Below are 20,244 nucleotides of genomic sequence, written 5' to 3'. Positions count from 1 at the left end.
CGGTGGGGGAAGGAGAGGATATAGCCCAGGGAGCTCAGCTCAGTGCTCTGTGATGACCTAGAGCAGTGGGGTAGGAGGTGGTGTAGCCGGGAGGCCTCAGAGGCAGGGGTATGTGTGTACATACGGCTGACTCACACTATTGTACATCAGGAATTAATACAGCATTGTGAAGCAATTATTCTCTAGTTTAAGAGAGAAAGTAGGGACTCAGCTGGTGGTCTAGTGGCTAAGACTCCAAGCTCCCAATGCAAGGGGCCTGAGTTCAATCCCTGGTCAAGGAACTAGATCTCACATCCTGTATCTAAGAGTTGAGATGCCAAAACTAAAGATCCTGCAGACCACAGCTAAAAAAGATCTTATGTGCCCCAAGTAAGACCTGGCACAATCAAATAAATGTTAAAATAAAAAAGAAAGTAATATATCTCCTTGCCACATATGTTTCTTTTCTCCATCCTACTCCCATTCCATTCTAAATATTGAGGAAATCTTCTCTTTGTAAAGTCTTGATTCAGGGGTATAATTTTATTGATCATAACTCATGATTATAGATATAAATTCTTTTTGACAAGCAAATATGCCATCAACTAAAGTAGAATGATAAACATCTAAAATAATATCAATGTCTAAAATTTTTTAATGTAATTAATTTTACTGAAAGTAGACACATATTTTCAATGAAAGCAAAAGTTCTAAAACACAATAAATAATGCCTGATTGGGTATGAATCTCAATTAGAAGAGAGGCAGGTTATCCGTGTTGTGCAAATAAAGCAGTTACTGAAATTATCACCAGAGACAACCTGGAGAGAAGGGCACAGTGAAGGCAAGGCCTCACACACCACACGACTACTTCAATCGGCCATCCTGGAAAGAATGGGGAAAACAATGACTGACTTAAGGCAACTGCTTCAAAATATGCTGGTGAGTTTAAAGAAGAAATGAAAATGCAGCCTTTTAAATTCTCATATTGAGATGACATCAGAAGACCATGATCATCCATGGATGTCCTAAAAGAATCATTACTTTATTATCTCTAGCGGCAGTTGCCTAAATAGACTGTCCAGTCTCACTCTAAGTTGCTAAATTATATTATAGGTTATATTCTGAACCTCCTCAAGGTTCTTATAAATTTTAGAGCACTTATTGGGAAAGAGTGAGATCCCCAAATTAGAAAACAGACATAATAAGTGTATGACTTATACTTTATAAGTCTTCCATGTATGACTCTGCAACCTATACTAGGAGACTGGCCATAATTTGTCTGAATACCTCATAAATACCCCTGCCTAATAACAAGTGCTAGTTTTTCTGAAATCTCTTTCAAGGTCTCCAATCTCAGTCACTCACGTAATTGTGACTACAGCTGTATCAGAGAGTGGTAAGGAGGGGTGGGGGCGGAAGCACAGGCTCAACTCTCAAAGTCCCCCTTTTCTCCTAGATCTTTAGTTTCTTAGCTCCTAACCCAGGTCTGCATGTTCTGTCAGGTCATTCCTTCATTATCATTTCTCTGCTAAGCTGTGGGTTGTGATGAACTTAGTCAAGTGTTAAGTCCAATGTCAAGAGCTGCTCAAGAACTTGTCTCGTTATTGAAGCACATCAACCCAATCTCTAGCACTGGGCACAAAACAATTATCTGGCAAAGCCAGGGTCTCTATCCCAAGAAGAAGCAAATTCCAGGGCAGCTGGTTTTCCTCTCTCAGTGACAGTGGTATCACCCTATTACTCCAATATGCCACTTTCTGGTTCTTTGTCATGATTTATTCTGCTGCTACCATGGTCAACTCACCATTGCACAGAGTATTACGCAGGCCACTCTGTGGAGGTCTCTGTTCCAATAGGAGCTGGGGGCAAGAAATAACTATGATCTGTGTGTGTATGTGGGACTTGCATGCGAGAAGATGAGAGCTGCGTGCTGCAAAAAGCCAGAGAAGCTTGTAGAGAGAGCTTGTGTCATATGTGAGGTAATCTCCTCAAACGTAAAACAACCCTTGCCAGACTTTACATCAATTAGCATTGGAGAAGAAAAGGCACAATGCTTGTTGGACTTCTTTAGATTTAGAGGCAATTTAAACAATATTGTGGGTGTTTTTATAACCCATTCACTGAGTATGCCTTAAGGCTGCCAACTTTGTGTGAGTCCCAGAAAAGAAAGGGCTTCCCTTGTGGCTCAAATGGTAAAGAATCTTTCTGCAATGCAGGAGACCCGGGTTCCATCCCTAAGTTGGGAAGATCACCTGGAGAAGGAAATGGCAACCCACTCCAGTATTCTTCACCTTCTCTAGGCAGCCGTGGAAGAAGTTTCTCCTTTGGGCCTATATGGTGCGGTGTATATAATGATGCTTGAAGATGAGAAAAATATATGAAGACTCTGGCAATGACAGATAATCACTGACCAGGCCTCTTAGATTTTGGAACAAGGCGTTTTGTGGTCAGTGAATTGTTCTGCTGGCATGCTACTGGAATATATTGAACACCTGAGGTACCGAGTGATCATGTGTCTTGGACTCCCTATCAATGAGCAAGTGTTCTCATCACAAAGCTGTGGGGTTAGAAGTTCAAGCAGTAATCCATAGTCCAAGGTGATATAGTTTGTACAAGATCAACCATAAGCATTTTCTGAAAATCTCAAATCAGTTGCTAGGGGAGGTATCTTTTCCTCACATGGTGCTTATTTTTTCTGCACTGCCACTTTTCCCTTCCCTGCTACCTCTGGCCTCATGGAGAAGACCCATAAAAGCAGTCTATTAGTTAATAGGTTGTGGACGATGCTATGCTTTCCCCAACCAGAAGTTGGATGCTTCCAGCATTGTAGCTGTATTCAGAAGTGGACTTTAAGGGTAAATCTTCCTAGCAGGTAGAACCTTTGACAACAGTTTTCTGGAAGGAGACATGACCAGGGCCTCTTCACTGGCTAATGTTTAGGCCAAGTGGTCAGGTGGAAGATTAGTGGCAAGAAAAATCTAAGAATTGTCTTAATTAGATTACTGCAGCACATCACAGGAATGGAAGTGACCGTCGCCCTCCCAGAAAAACACTGGGAGACTGGCTGACACCTGCAGACTATGATACAGCAACCTGTGCAGGCAGATTCTTCAGGAACGACTGTTTGGGCTGCTCTTCACTATGAACAACAATGGCCAGCTGGGTGTTGTGGCTAAGAGCAAAGGGAATGTGGACTGGGCATTAGAGGAAGAGTTTTTATCATATTCTGATTCTGAATTAATGGTCATTTATAGACGGTAAAAAATCTGCCTGCAATGCAGGAGACCTGGGTGCCCTCGATTAGAAAGAGCCCCTGGAGAAGACAGTGGCTACCCGTTCTTGCCTGGAGGATCCCATGGACAGAGGAGCCTGGTGGGCTATAGTCCATGGGGTCCCAAAGAGTCAGACACGACTGAGCGATTAACACTTTGTTTTTGCAGAGGTAAGACTGTTGTTACTGTCCACAGTGTATACGTTTATACAGAAAACACACACATGCATAGCTCTTTGCAATGAAGGTATTTCAGATGTAATGAGATTGGTTACTGACTTGCATCATCCACCCAGTCTCTCTTTCAAATGCTTCCCACGTGGGATGGAAATGTGAAGCCCAGAGAAGTAGCAAGCAGCTCCATCTCAGGAAACTTAGGGGTGGAGGGTGAGTCCCTCTGTATCCCACTGTATCAGGATGACTAGAATCACTGCCAAAGTCCTAAAACTCACAGTCAGGGAAATGGCACAAATTCTCCCTGTTCATATTTAAGGCAGAAGAGACATTTAAGGCAGAAGGAACCAGGTGATTCCTAACACAGAGGGGCTGGAATTTATTTGTTTTGCAAAAAGGTGAAAATGAAAGTCATTCAGTCGTGTCTGACTTTTTGCGACCCCATGGACTATATAGTCCATGGAGTTCTCCAGGCTAGAATAGTGGAGTGGGTAGTGGTTTCTTCTCCAGGGGATCTACCCAAACCAGGAATTGAACCCAGGTCTCCCACATTGCAGGCAGATTCTTCATCAGCTGAGCCACAAGTAAAGCCTAAGAATACTGAAGTGGGCAGCCTATCCCTTCTCCAGTGGATCTTCCCGACCCAGGAATTGAGCCAGGGTCTCCTATATTGCAGGTGGATTCTTTACCAACTGAGCTATCAGGGAAGCTCTGTTTTGCAGAAGTGAGCCCTATTTAACTTGCAATACAGGTTCATGCTGGTCAATTCATTCATCTCACCTGACCCCCCACTTTATGTGAATGAATTTTTGAATCCTGCTTATTCCTTTTTCTCCACTCTCTTTTATCTCATGTATGACCATGGTTGCTAAGTTTATTTTTCAGTATATATGATTTATATGATAATAAGGTAGGATGGTAAAGAATCCACCTGCAATGCAGGAGACATAAGAGACGTGAGTTTGATCCTTGGGTCAGGAAGATCTCCTGGAGGAGAGCATAGACCCACTCCAGTATTCTTGCCTGGAGAATCCCATGGACTAAGGAGTCTGACGTACTACAGTCCATAGGGGCACAAAGAATTAGGCACTCCTGAAGCGACTGAGCACACACAAACACAAGGCAAGACTCTAGCTGAATTAGGGGAGAAAAATCACCTTATTAGAGATAAATACAGTAATGGATAGAACTTTGTGTCCACCCTTTGGGAGGGGGTGGGGCTTTTTCATTTCTATTCATTGTACTTGATGGAGATTGTAGCTGTTTTTCTTATTGATACTGTACCTGGGTATGATAAGAAGTGCGTATATGGATATTATGGATGTTAGGAGCCAAAGAGCTGGACTGTTGAACTCTCTTGTCATGCTGTTTTATATTGAAGGGAGTAAAATGCTAAAAAAGCCATATTTCCTAGGCTGCTTTAATGGTAGGTCCTGGATGTGACTAGGCGCCCCAATCCAATGCAGTCACCTGAGACTGGAAGTCAAAGGGAGGCAGAGGCCATGCTTCTGAAATACCAAGTGTGTCTGCTGACAGGCACTGCTGAGAAGGGGGTTTGATTTCTCTTCTCGATATTAACTAGGAACTAGTGTCTTGTCAAGTTGGTGGGTGTTGAGCGGCCAACTCCACGATTCCACTGGTTGGAGAGAGTCATATTAGGCATGGCATGGTCCTGGAGCTAGTAGATAGCAGTTCAGCTATTAGGTTCATTCAACAAATATTTATTGAACACCTGTGCAATGCTGGACACTCTTCCAGGTCCATGGGGTGTCCGTGAATGGAGCACACCCTGCTCCTTGCTCTTGAGGAGCTTGCCTGCCTAGTTTATGATTGTTATGTTTGTTCCTTTCATATGGGCAGTGACAGGGTGCTCTTGGCCAGAGATTTCCTGATTGGAGGGAAGCACAGCCATTCCTTTGTGGCCTGGCTCTGTGTCTGACTCTGGAAGTCATTTCAGAAAGTGCAATTGAAAGCCTTTCCTCAGTCCTCCCAAAGATTTATAAGTTAAGTAACACATTATATTAAATTCCTTCTTGCTCAAGATATTTAGAGAGAATTATGTTCTTTGCAAAGGGAGCCTAACAAACCCCAGCTACCTTGGAGTGCTCATTCATTCCCACTCTGGCCACTTTGAAAGTCCCACACATTCTTTAATGTCTGCTCAGCTAACATGTTCCCTCTAACCCCTGTCTGTACCCCCTGCAATTAATCACTATTTCCTCTGGCTGCCACAGCGTCAGAGCAATGCCTAAATGCTTCCTATATGGAGCTTATCAAGCTGTGTGCCTTGGCTGCCTCTCTTGCTCTCTTCCTGTCACCTACACGACTCATAAGACAGGGACTGGGTCTTATTTTCCTATAGTGCCTTGACAACTGACAGTATTGGATGAGCAAGTCACCCATGTTTCATTTATTTATATTAATAAATGAACCACAATATTTTCCTGGTTATAGGCATGTTTCTAACAGCATTTACATTCTTCTTTTCCATATACATTTATTTGTATCATTTTTAAAATTATATAAGAAATTATCATTGAGCTGGATTATCATTCCAGGTTAAGGAAGTTAAGTAGTTCAGACTTTTCCAGGTCAGGAATTTCAGGCCAGAACAATTTGGTTTCTCATTTCATGTTTAGTGTTCTTTTTGATGCTACAGTTACTGCTATCACATTAGCTTGTTCTTGATCGGGTTTGTAATTTCAGTGAAAACATGTACTGTCTTTGAAACTCCTCAAGGTTCCCCAGGCTTTACAAGTGGAGAGCATAACTGGCCATGGAAGAACTCAGAGTTTGCAAAAATATGCCTTTATGGGACTGGTAATGCAGAGACAGGGTGTTCTTTTACAGCAAGTAATTTTGTCAACAAATAGGTTCGTGGACACTAGATAAACTGTAAAATATTTGATTCTGATTCCATAAATCATATGTATCTCTCTTTCACATTATAGTTTCACTCTGTGTGCTGCAAAATGCTTCTAAAATATGAATGCATGTGCTCTTATTTATAAAGTTGGGTGCAAACTAGTTAAATGTATTAAAAGAGAACTTTGTAAAGATTTTTCTTCCAACACTTAACCAATCTTATTCTAAGCATATTCTTCCATCTCTCCCAGGAGACTGGACCCCATGAGAGCAAACTTCATTTCTTCATGGTTCTTGTTGTTCAGTCGTTCGGTCATGGTCAACTCTTTGTGGCCCCATGGACTGCAGCACGGCAGGCTTCTCTGTCCTTCACCATCTCCCAGAGCTTGCTCAAACTCATGTTCATTGAGTTGGTGATGCCATCCAACCATTTTATCCTCTGTTGTCCCCGTTTCCTCCTGCCTTCTATCTTTCCCAGCATCAGGGTCTTTTCTGGTGAGTCAACACTTCACATCACAAAGTATTGGAAATTGCAGCTTCAGCATCAGTCCTTCCAATGAATATTCACCATTGATTTCCTTTAGGATGGACTCATTTGATCTCCTTGCAGTCCAAGGGACTCTTAAGGGTCTTCTCCAACACCACAGTTCAAATGCATCGATTTTTCAGCACTCAACCTTCTTTATGGTCCAACTCTCACATCCATACATGACTACTGGAAAAACCATAGCTTTGACTATAGGGACCTTTCTTGGCAGAGTAATGTCTCTGCATTTTAGTGCTCTATCTAGGCTTGTTATAGCTTTTCTTCCAAGGAGCATCTTTTAATTTCATGACTGCAGTTACTGTCCACTGTGATTTTGGAGCCACCCTTAAAATGAAGTCTTTCACTGTTTCCATCATTTCCCCATGTATATGCCTTGAAGTAATGGGACTGGATGCCATGATCTTAGTTTATTGAAGGTTGAGTTTTAAGCCAGCTTTGGCACTATCCTCTTTCACTTTCATAAAGAGGCTCTTTATGTTCTTCTTTGCTTTCTGCCATAAGTGTGGTGTCTGCATATCTGAGGTTATTGATATTTCACTCAGCAATCTTGATTCCAGATTGTGCTTCATCCTGCCCAGCATTTCTCATGATGTACTCTGCATATAAGTTAATAAACAGGTGACAATATGCAGCCTTGACGTACTCCTTTCTCAATTTTGAACTAGTCTGTTGTTCCATGTTCAGTTGTAACTGTTGCTTCTTGACCTGCATACAGATTTTGCAGGAGGCAGGTAAGGTGGTCTGGTATTCCCATCTCTTTCAGAATTTTCTACAGTTTGTTGTGATCCACAAGGTCAAAGGCTTTAGTGTACTCAATGAAGCAGCAGCAGATGTTTTTCTGGAATTGTCTTGCTTTTTCTATGATCCAAGGAATGTTAGCAATTTGATCTCTGGTTCTTCTGCCTTTTCTAAATCCAGCTTGTACATCTGGAAGTTCTTGGTTCAAATACTTTTGAAGCCTAGCTTGGAGGATTTTGAGCATGACCTTGCTAGCATGTGAAATGAGTGCAATTGTGCAGTAGTTTGAGCATTCTTTGGCATTGCCTTTCTTTGGGATTGGAACGAAAACTGACCTTTTCCAGTCCCGTAGCCACTGCTAAGTTTCCCAAATTTGCTGGCATATTGAATGCAGCACTTTAACAGCATCATCTTTTGGGATTTGAAATGGCTCAGCTGGAATTCCATCACCTCCACTAGCTTTGTTCATGGTGATGCTTCCTAAGGCCCACTTGACTTCACACTTCAGGATATCTGGTTCTAGGTGAGTGATCACACCATCATGGTTATCCAAGTCATTAAGATCTTTTCTGTGTAGTTCTTCTGTGTATTCTTGCAACCTCTTCTTAATATCTCCTGCTTCTGTTAGGTTCATACCATTTCTGTCCTTTATTGTGCCCATCTTTGCATGAAATGTTCCCTTGATATCTCTAATTTTCTTGAAGAGATCTCTAGTTTTTCATATTCTATTGTTTTTCTCTATTCCTTTGCATTGTTTACTTAGGAAGGTGTTCTTATCTCTCCTTGCTATTCTCTGGAACTCTGCATTCGGATAGGTATATCTTTCCTTTTCTCCTTTGCCTTTCGCTTCTCTTCTTTTCGCAGCTATTTGTAAGGCCTTCTCAAACAACCATTTTCCCTTTTTTGCACTTGTTTTTCTTGGGGTGTTTTTGATCAGTGCCTCCTGTACAATGTTCTAACCTCCATCCATAGTTCTTCAGGCACTCTGTCTATGAGATCTAATCCCTTGAATCTATTTGCCACTTCCACTGTATAATCATAAAGGATTTGATTTAGGTCATACCTGAATAACCTAGTGATTTTCCTTACTTTCTTCAATTTATGTCTGATTTTTGCAAGAAGGAGCTCATGATCTGAGCCACAGTCAGCTCCTAATGTTGGTTTTGCTGACTCCACAGTGCTCTTCCATCTTCGGCTGCAAAGACTATAATCAATCTGATTTCAGTTTGATCATCAAGTGATCTTCATGGTAGTAGCTTTAATTCCTAACAAGCTTCTTGGAAGAGGCTATATGTTTTATGTTTGTTCATGAAGATTCTTATATGCAAGGCAACCAAACATAAATTTCCCAAAATAAATGTGGTGAGACCATTTTCGTTTATCCCCTTAGACTAAAAGTTTATTTTTTGGAGAAATTGGTAGGTGTTTATGGATTGTTCATTTAACTTTAACAAGTATCTCGAGATCTTTCCAATATTTCAAGGAAAAGGAAAATTTTGTTTGGTCTGTGTTAGTTCTTTGCAACGGCTGTTCAGTTTTCTTTCCCAAATCGCTCCACGCAGCATGGAGTATCTAGAGAACAGGCCTATGAGCACTTTGAAATGACCCCAATTAACAAAGTTGACAACTACTTCAACAAATATCATCAAAAGTGGGAAAGGTCCATTTTTAAGTGGTACTTCTGAGAAGTGTGAACTCGTAATGGAAGACATACTCACATAATCACTTACAAATGAATCATCTTGAAAATGAGTCCTACACAAGTTAGATATAAAACACTGTGGTTCTGACAGAGCACACACATGTGAAGTCTAAGGAGTGTAACAAGATCCCTTTCCTGGCGACAGTCGTGGCTGGCAGCAGGTGCTGGGAATGAAGACCAGGGAATAGGAAATACAGTTGTTCAGGGAAAGTTTCAAATGAAGCTCATGGTGATGATTCCTGTGTGCTTTAGAACAGGAGGAGTGAACTGTATGGACATTTCTTGATCTAAATTAAAAGATATTGCAAACATAAGGAAAAACAGGAATCAAATTTAGTACTTCGGTACTTAGCTCACTCACTCTTTTCATCGTATTTCCTAGGTGAGTCGAAGCAGAAATAGTAGGATGTTTTTGGAGGAATTTTAGGTATCTCAGGGAATAATACAACTTTTACATCTCAGACTACCCAAAATAAAAAGACAATAAGAATTGTTTTCCACAAGATGCTCACCATGATTACAAATACACGCTGAACATATATGAGAGCCTCCCCACCCTCTAACACTCATACTGAAGAACTAGGTTCTATAAGCAATTAATGTGTTAACTTGATTCATGAATGCAGAGAATATTCACAGTTTTCCACCTTGGCAGAGACTGATTCTGTCATCACTTTAATAGAACTCTGTTGGAAATCAAACACAATTTTTATTCTAGGGAATGATTACTGTGTCTTGTTTAATTCTCCCCTAACAAATGTCAGCACTAATGTATTACAGATTATTCAGTCAATTTGATGGTTCCAGGTGAAAGAAAGGAACACAAATCTCTTCTTTTAGTGTAAAAAGGGTCAGCCGATGACTTCCCCTGCAGGAGCCGAGATGAGGCTTGACATGAATCAATCAAGAAGGCTCAATTTTACAGTTATAGTGCCTAATGCCTAAACATGAGCGGACGGTTGGAAATTAGCACCCGATTATGAGCATACATGATCTTCCCCTGGAAGACAATAATATTGGCATTAAGCTTCTCAAGAGGGAAGATGCTGCTGGTTTTTAATATGTCTTAAATTATGTCAGGAAAAACACTGGAACATCACACAAAAGCCACAGTCAGTGTCTATTGCTATCTCATAAAGCTGGAGATCTTTACAACAATATTGACACAGGAGCAGGCAAGCAAATGTCAGCCAATATAACATATGAAATACTTAACGTAACCAATTTTCAGCTGTCAATCAGCAGGGAATAATGACTGATGCAAGGAATCAATACACCACAATTGAATTCCAGCTCACAAACTTGTTTCGTTCTGTGCTATAAAAGACTGTCAAATGTCACACCCCAAGAGATGCAACAGGATTCCAAAGATTTATTTATTTCAAGCTCTGAAGTCTATTAGCAATGGTGCTCCTTTGCTATTGGAAATAGAGCTTTGGTGACATTAAATTTTCAGAAATGACAACTCAAGTTTCTGACAAATTAATGATAGGACTTTCTTAGTCCCATATTTATTTATTTTTTGCCAACATGAAGTACAATTATACTCAACCAATTCTCAGGATTTCAGAAAGCAAATATTTGACATAATTTGTCAAGTAAACTGCTCACAGAGCCAACTGATCTTAGACAAGTTTTCCTATACATTGTAAATAAATGGAAATTGCATATGACAAACCTTAAGCTTATGTTAAATCCAAACTGTAATATTATGCAAATGCTTGATAGCAAATTAAATCTATGAAATGTTATTTTCCTTCAATAACAATATTAAATTCTACTCTTTCTACTACATAGTTAACTTTTAGCAAAAAAAAAAATGTAGTGCATCTGTGTGTTAAAAAAAAAAAAAAGCTGTGTTACCCAGGACACCAAGAACTTATTTTAACTTATTCTATTATGCTATGGCAGAAATTTTAAAGCTGATAGTCTGAAGCTATGTTTTAAAAAAACCATTTTGGTATTAATCAAACATTTTTAAAATGTGACTTTGATGTGATGTAGTAACTCCAGAGATATTTTTTATAAATGGGGAGAAAAATAAAACAGAAAATTGCTATTGACCCTTTCATAACTGTTCCTACAAGAATATTTTGTTTTTCCTTTCAGCCCCTTTATTTTATATTTTGCTAAATATTCTTCCTAAATCAAAGGGAAAAAACATAACACATTAGTTTTAAGAAAGAAAGAACAGCATGTCAATGGTGATATCCCAACAAGCATTCATTTTCCCTTTGGGGCCAGAAAAAAATGAGTCAGACTCTTCTGAGCAAAATGAAGCACCAAGCTTATACCCCTCAGGACCCAGTGGTATGCAACAGACATATAGCAGATTTTCTCCATCACTAATGACTGTGAGGACAGGGCAAAGTGAAAGCCTGCTACTCTTTGGGCAGGAGCTCACGGACACATCTCTGCTGCTGCTGCTGCTAAGTCACTTCAGTCGTGTCCGACCCTGTGCGACCCCATAGACGGCAGCCCACCAGCTCCCCCGTCCCTGGGATTCTCAAGGCAAGAGCACTGGAGTGGGGTGCCATCGCCTTCCCCAGGACACATCTCTAAAGGGGCACAGTTATCACCAGGACTCTTATTTGGTCAGACACTTGTTTGTGGCCCTTTTCTTTTTCTTTTCTTTTTATACACAGTGTCAGTATGGTAGGCCATTGACACCAAAGCTGATGTCTCAGGTAGATTTTATGATCTCATGTCAACTCCCATTATTAAGCTGATCTGACTTAGTATTAAATAAAACATTTTTTAAAGGAAATTATTTTCTTCAGAAGTATTTGGCATAAAAAGAAAGATAAAACCCAAATACAACATGTTGAAAATCTGATGTTTGTTTATGAACAGATCAGAAAGAAGCTTACATTGTTTATAAGTGGGAATACAAAAAATACTGTTAAGGCAGAGTTACTCATGTGGTTGAGTGGGCTGATTAAACCCAGAGAGAGCATCTTGGCCAGAGCTGCTGTATCCTTCATTTGTTCTTCTCTGAAAATGATAACATCGAACTGTAAAAGTTGAGATTGAAAAGCCACTAGTGTGTTGTCTAATTTCAACTGCAGAAGCTGCTATGCTCTCTTGGTGACTTTATGAGGGAATAAGATTACAGGTCACAAGAGCTTCTTTATTTCCCACCTGTAGCTTCTAACAACATTTTATTAAGGATTTTCCCATCTTCTTTCTCTGACCTATAGGGGTTGAAATCCTAACAGCTGTTACAGGACCTTGACCAAATGGTATTAACATAGATTAGTGACTCTGAAATGAAGTAGCCTTTTATCAGAGTTGTATTTATGGGTGGCTACTAATATTTTCATTGTGCTAATAAGATAAACATAATATATCACTATGTAAATAAAAAAGGAACCCTCAATATGGTGAAACACTTACAGCTTCGTGTTTGCTTCACAGAAAATCACACCAAGCTCTTGTTATTTGAAGGTTTAATGTTAATTTGTAAAACAAACATGTCAGAGAGTCGTCCATAAATACCATCTTGACAGGGGTTTGCTTCCTGGCTAGTTTAGATGGTTTTTTAATTGCTCACTCGCTAACAAGATCTCCAAAATAAAAACTAGGAGGAAAAATTTAAGTGCATAGATGTATAGTATACACTATTATTGGAGGATATAAATTCTTATTTTCAAGAATAATTTTTGAGATGAGATGTATGATTTCTTGCCTGGATCATTTTGAAGAGTAATGAGATGATATTTGCAGGGAACTTGTGAACTAGGAAGGGTGCTAACCACACAGTATGATCATTGGTCTTCACTCGGAGATATACTTTAACTGAATAAATGTGAACACAATGGAACGAGAACACTCTGTTCACCACTCTGGTAGACTAAAATTTGGAGGCAATACCTGGGTCATTGGAATGTCTGAAGTTCGTGTATTCCTATTTTTGTTTGTTTGTTTTTTTGTTGTTCTTAATCACTAAGCCTTTATGCTAAAGCCAATGCTGCTTTTTTTCTTTTTTAAAGAAACTCAATATTTCCAGATATTAGCTCATTAATTCTGAATCTGTTTAGTTCCAGACACAGTCAAGTTAGGCCCCTAGGTTTAATTTTTTAAATTGTTGGCAAACTTTTACTACTATTTATGTAAATCAACCATAGAGTCCACTGTATTTTTTGCTCTTGGTAAAATTTGGGGGGAAAATGCCTTTCATTTGTTTTGCAGTCAAATGGAGGACTGGAGAACACTCTGACAATAATTATGCTTAAATAAAACAGATCAAAAAGAGTCAATCTGGTATTTTCAGTTGTCTTAATGACAAAATCAGATTGTCTGCCCAGCTGATTCAATCAATAGTGAAGAAATCGGTTGATACAGCAGAGATACAGTCCTGCCTGTTTATCTAAGAACCAGTGTGTTATTTACATTGAGGCATTTCTCTGCTCTGCATTTGTCCTTATAAGTTTATATACAAGTCTAGCAGAGAAACAAATATACATTGCATAGGATGTCTTTGATTATTAAAATGGATCGGATTGAAAAGCCACCAAACTTTGGCCAAAATTTAACTTTTTAAAAATTTGGATTATGTGTTAATAGAAATTTCATTAGATGAAACAAGGGTAAGAACTAAACAATGACAGTAGGAACAAATTTCAAAGGCATGTATTTAATCTAAAAGGAAATGAATATTCAAAACTAAGTTGATTTTGTCTTAGATGCTTTCTCTAGCCTCTCTTTGTCTATCCTCTTCTTTTTTATATAAGGTAATCCTTATAAGGAGATCCCAGTATTCTAACCTGTACATCTTAGAGTGTAACATGATTGAAATGCAAATGTCAAACTGGATAAACCCAGCCTCATAGGTTGAACTGTATGCCCACAAAAGATGTTGAAGTTACCCACCTGCAGTTCTGGTGTGTGTACATGTTCAGTTGTGTCCAGTTCTTTGTGATTCCATGGACTGTGGCCTGGCAGGCTCCTCTGACCCTGGATTTTCCATTCAAGAGTACCAAAGTGGGTTACCACTTCCTACTCCAGGGGATCTTCCCAAACCAGGGATCGAACCTGCGTCTCTTGCATCTCCTGCATTGGCAGGCGGGTTCTTTACCACTGTGCTACCTGAGAATCTAAGGCAGTTCCGGTGACCTTATTTGGAGATAGGGTTTTTTGCAGATGATCAAGTTAAGATGAGGTCACTAGAGTGGGACATAATCCAATATGATTGTGTCCTTACTAAAAAGGGGAAATTTGAATACAGATACATACAAAAGGAGACCACTGTTTGAACATGAAGCAGAGACTGGGTGATGTGTCCATAAGCCAAAGAACACTAAAGACTAGCCAGCTAGTTTTAGTGACTAGGAGAAATGCACAGAACAGAGTCCCCTCCTTCAGAAAGCACCAAGCCTGCCAACACCTCATCTCAAAATTCTACTCTTGGTGTTGTTGAGACAATAAAATTTGGTTAAGTCACCCAGTTTGTGGTACTTGTTATGGCAGTTTTAACCAACTATTATACCCAGTAATCACAGATTAACATATATTATCAAACTTTTATTTTTTATCCTTTGATTTATAATAAGAAAGGCAAAGAATAAAATCACCTGAGGAACCTTAAGTCTCCTGTAATTGCATCTTTTCCCTGAACATGTGTCTAGGGTAATGGTTGTTGTTATTCAGTTGCTAAGTCATGTCCAACTCTTTGCAACCCCATGGACTGTAGCCTTCCAGGCTCCTCTGTCCTCCACTATTATGCAAAGTTTGCTTAAACTCATGTCCATTGAGTCAAAGACGGTAATGCTATCTAACCATCTCATTCTCTGCTGCCCCCTTCTCCTTTTGCCTTCAATCTTTCCCAGCATCAGGGTCATTTCCATTGAGTCGGCTCTTTGCATTAGGTGGGCAAAGTACTGGAGCTTCAGCTTCAGCATCAGTCCTTCCAGTGAATATTCAGGGTTGATTTCCTTTAGGATTGATGGGTTTTATCTTTGGGGTGATGGAGTAGGCCAAACTGTGCTTGAGAGTCTAACACAGAGGGTTGGAAAATTCCTGAAATCTCCAGAACATTCTAGGTCTTGTGTTGAACAGGATTTTACATATCCTTGGGCAAGTACCCTACTAACCTTCTTTGTTAAAGAAAATTTCTTCTTGAGACTTGACATGGAATATATAGATTTTTCTTAGCTGCTTTATCAAAATAGAAGATGCTCACCAAAATGCAGTGACAAAGCTAATTGAGTCAAATCATTCAGGAACTTGCCTGGGAAAGACCCCCATTAGTTAGTTCTCTCTGCAAGGAAACTGGGCCGTCCAAGTCAGAGTTAGTTTAGAAGATAAGATAGCTAAATGACCTTGTATTTGTGTCAGAAAATGAGCCCCTTTGACTATCAAGTACCTGATGCCAATTCCTTGATGGAATTGATTTATTCCTCACCAAAACATGTTTTTCCTCCAACACTAAATGTAGAAATTGAAATTAAATCGACCTACCAAAAAGGAAAAATATACACTGGACTCCCTTTATGAAAGGAATATTTTCTCATAGGTTAATATTTTTCAGTCTTATATGGGACACTACATAAGCAAAGATTTATTTACTATGCCCATTTTCCTCATATTTGGTTATTATTTTGAAATCAGACCTCCCTACGTTTAGTAATGTATTTGTACATTACTAAACACTGGGGAAAATGTGAAGTCTACTGTTATGTAAGTAATACTCTAAAACATCTTTCTCTCTCTCTACTTCCTCCCTCCCTTCCCTCCCTCCCCCTCCCCCCCATACCCGTTTCTTTTCTCAGTCACAGGTGAGAAATCTCGGGATAGCACAATAAATTTGGAAAAACAATGACGTCAACCAAAGAATGAGGACAGCATGTTCAACCTTCTGATTGGTAGTCTGATATAATTACTCTCCAAACCAAACTTCCTGTCCATGTACTTAGCATGCAATATATATTGGGTTTAAAATTATATTTTCAAAGCCCTTTGCAATGCCAAAAGTACCATTATGCAGCCTATTCTCTTTATTAAAAGATAATATTAAAAGGTTATGTAAAGGCAAAAGATTAAATTGTTTAAAGTAAAAATAAGGGTCCTTTACAATTGAATTCTTGCCTGCATTTTATAAAACTGAAATGAGTTTATTTTGCTAAGTCAAGCAGTAAAAAGAAGGAAATACTTCTCTTTTATAGCCATGCACCTCTAAAACCACTGTCCAGGAATTTTCCAGCACTAACATTTTTTGGTCTGAAGAGACCAGAAATATGCAGATAAAGTTAGTCCCAGCAAAGATTCCACAATGTTACCAAGCTTTCTTTACTTACACAGGGGGAAAACCAACCCATCGGCTTAATACAAATTTCAAAAAAACATGGCCTTGTAAAACTGTCATTCAGCGATCAGTAAAGACTCTGCTTTATCTGTTTAGTGGTGGACATTAGCGTTTCCTCTGGGCAGACAATGGTCAACACAGTAATAAGCCAGAAACCTGTGATGGCTTGCAGTGGGTTTTTTTCCTATGAAAATATTAAAACTGCTGCATGAGATTTCATAAGATTCATGGTTACCTAATAACTGAAAGAAATTATTAAAAAAAAAAACACTTGAAATCAGGCTGTACAACAAAATTAGAGTTACATTCCAATAGGTGTTTGTTAAGTTATCTAGAAGGTATCCAAAATTTTTCTATAAGCCACAGACATTTCTCTTCCTTTACTAAACACAGAATTGTTAAACCCAGTAAGCTTCATCCTGAAATGTCACATTCCAAAAAGAGCATCTTAATGTTTGGTGAATATTCTAGTCAGTTATTATAGGTCTTTTACTTGGGCTCTTTGATTGACAGTAGTCAAATGACGCTGACGGACTGTCTGGGTTGGTTTGCCTTATCCAGAGTAATTTCTGATTAATTTATGGCATAATCTTTCATTTCACATATTGTCCCCAAACAGTTTTTTTTCCCAACAATATTTTTTTCTAATGTATTTTTAAAGAAATTTGTCATATCAGTCACAGATTAGATATGATTAAAATCAATCATAATTCATTTAGAAAAAAAAGAGGAACCAAATTTATGTGTCACCTACCAACTTTGCTCATTTAAAAATCTTTTTTAGCAATACTGCAGACCATACAAATACTATTTATTATTTTTTCATGTTGTTAAATTCTCAGTTCAGTTCAGTCGCTCAGTTGAGTCTGACTCTTTGTGACCCCATGGAATGCAGCACTCCAGCCTTCCCTGTCCTTCACCATCTCCTGGAGCTTACTCAGACTTATGTCTATTGAGTCGGTGATGCCATCCAACCATCTCATTCTCTGTCATCCCCTTCTCCTCCTGCCTTCAATCTTTTCTAGCATCAGGGTCTTTTCCATGAGTCAACACTTTGTATCAGGTGGCCAAAGTATTGGAGCTTCAGCATCAGTTCTTCCAATGAATATTTAGGACTGATTTCCTTTAGGATGGACTGGTTGGATCTCCTTGCAGTCCAAGAGACTCTCAAGAGTCTTCTCCAACACCACAATTTGAAAGCATCAATTCTTCAGCACTCAGATAGCTTTCTTGGTAGTCCGACTCTCAGATCCAAACATGACTACTGGAAAAACCATAGCTTGGACTAGACGGACCTTTGTTGGTAAAGCAATATCTCTGCTTTTTAATATGCTGTCTAGGTTGGTCATAGCTTTTCTTCCAAGGAGCAAGTGTCTTTTAATTTCATGGCTGCACTCACCATCTGCAGTGATTTTAGAGTCCAAAAAAAGTCTCTCACCGTTTCCATTGTTTCCCCATCTGTTTGCCATGAACTGATGGGACCAGATGCCATGATCTAAATAGCAATAAAACATCTCTGTTATACCTATAATGATATTATGAACCTTCATTTCTCCTGCTGTCTAAAACTATTATAAAGATATCTAAAACCAAAGAGTCTTAGACTTCTGGATTCAGATGGAAATCAGAACATTCCCTTTCTAAAAGTGGACCTGGGGAAGAACCAGGCACAATGTAGGTTTGCTAACTGATTTTTTAATATATATATTAAGAAAGTCTGTCCCACATCACTATTTTAGATGAGTCACTTCATTACCACAAAAAATTGGGAAGGCAGATTCTTGGACTAAAAGATTTATGTGCACAAGACAAAATAATTGACAACTTTACCATCACACACATAAAAACTTTGTCTTTTTTTTTCTAGTTTTGTCCTGAACTTGTGAAAATTTGGTCAAAGCCAGCCCTGGTCTGAGAACTGGTATATGGGAACCACAGCATCGCATTTCCTTAAGAGGAGAAAGAAAATGAAGCATAAATTCTGTACTTTAGAAAAGACCTTTTCTAAATTAAGGATGCCTGCTTTAACTATTTAGCTGTCTGATTATCTATTCATGATTATGATACTTGGAGTGTTTTTTTCCCCATAATCAGTATGTATTGATCATTTATGGTATACTAGGCACAATAGACAGGGAAGGCAATGGCACCCCACTCCAGTACTCTTGCCTGGAAAATCCCATGGATGGAGGAGCCTGGTAGGCTGCGGTCCATGGGGTTGCAAAGAGTCGGATAGACTGAGCGACTTCACTTTCACTTTTCACTTTCATGCATTGGAGAAGGAAATGGCAACCCACTCCAGTGTTCTTGCCTGGAGAATCCCAGGGACGGGGGAGCCTGGTGGGCTGCCGTCTATGGGGTCGCACAGAGTCGGACATGACTGAAGCGACTTAGCAGCAGCAGCAGGCACAACAGAACATACAGAGAATATTGTCCCTGCTCTCAGGGAGCTTACATTCTAGAGGGGAAAATGTACACCTCTTTTAAAATGATATTTTTGTTTGATGTTTTTTGCAAGGTACTGAGGAAATAAAGGGTGAGTTTTGGGTATAACTTAGTCTCATCATTATTTAAAGAGAGGAAGAGGTAGGATTTTAATGGTAAAGACAATGACAGATGATTCAAGATAGGTAGGGTTTATAGGGAGATAAACAATTTCATCAACTAAGGAAAGATTTGCTGCAGTGAATAGAAAGAGGGAAATAATTTGTGGGATGCAAGCAAAGGAAGCAGGGTGTCCTTGAACAGAGTGGAGCCAGAAAGACCATGCAGTCTTTCTCCCAAGTACTGGGTTGGCCAAAAAGTTCATTCAGGTTTTTTCATAGCATCTTATGTAACATCAATACATGACCACCAAGTAGGAATTGTTGGTGACAGACAGAAGGCTTAAAAAAAAAAAAAAAAAGCAATCCTGTGCTCCTGACACAGAGAGAGAATAAAGTATCAAAATTGAAGGCAGGCTATGAGTATCAAGAAATTCTTAAAAACAAAAGTGATTTCAAAGTATAAAACTTATCGTTAATGCTATCCAGTTGCTATGATGATGGATCAAGAACATTGTGGCTTCCTAAATTAGAAAATGCCATATACCAAAAACCTTTTAATGTAATGCATTATTTTTTTTCAAACAATCCCCTTGTTTCTGAAAAGAAAAAGATTTTATTTCAGGGGAAGGGATTGATATGAGACCTGGTTAGGAACAGTAGTATTAACAAAATATTAGTAATATTTTGTTGTTATAATAAACTTCATATTCAAACTTGATAAAGGGCCCTTAGCTGCCAAGAGGGAATAAGGAATAAATTTCCAAAAATGTACAATTTTCTTTAGAGAAGTTTCAGAACCAAAAGACTAATTTACATGAAAAGCTGTAGAGAAAGTAGCTGAAAAGTCCATTCATAAAACTTTTATTCCATTTATACAAACTTAATACACATGTCCTTAACAATTATGCTTGGATTGTTCTTGACAATCTCTTAAGACATTAAACAAAGCTAGCCATCATCTCAAGTTATTTCCTTGTTAACTAGTTTTATAGCACAGACATGTTAGGCAAAAATAATAATAAAAAAAACTAAACTGAAAAGTTAAACACACGTGTTTGTGTTTTACTGCCATGCTTGATATACATGAAGCAATGAATATCAGACAATTCATTTTTAC

The 20,244-nt window shown here is 38.9% G+C and overlaps 1 long non-coding RNA gene across 1 annotated transcript in view; it reads left to right on the top strand.

The window, feature by feature from the left end:
- The window catches only part of LOC122422334, a 594,363-nt gene extending 578,116 nt beyond the window's left edge, over positions 1-16,247 (top strand). Inside the window, exon 7 of the long non-coding RNA XR_006263780.1 lies at positions 16,049-16,247. This is a non-coding gene — a long non-coding RNA (uncharacterized LOC122422334). The remainder of the gene's footprint in view (positions 1-16,048) is intronic.
- The last annotated feature ends 3,997 nt before the right edge of the window (positions 16,248-20,244 follow it).

This window comes from Cervus canadensis, chromosome 19, assembly GCF_019320065.1.
Source record: "Cervus canadensis isolate Bull #8, Minnesota chromosome 19, ASM1932006v1, whole genome shotgun sequence".
In the NCBI taxonomy this organism is placed as follows: Eukaryota; Metazoa; Chordata; class Mammalia; order Artiodactyla; family Cervidae; genus Cervus; species Cervus canadensis.
This window is presented reverse-complemented; position numbering and strand designations above follow the sequence as displayed.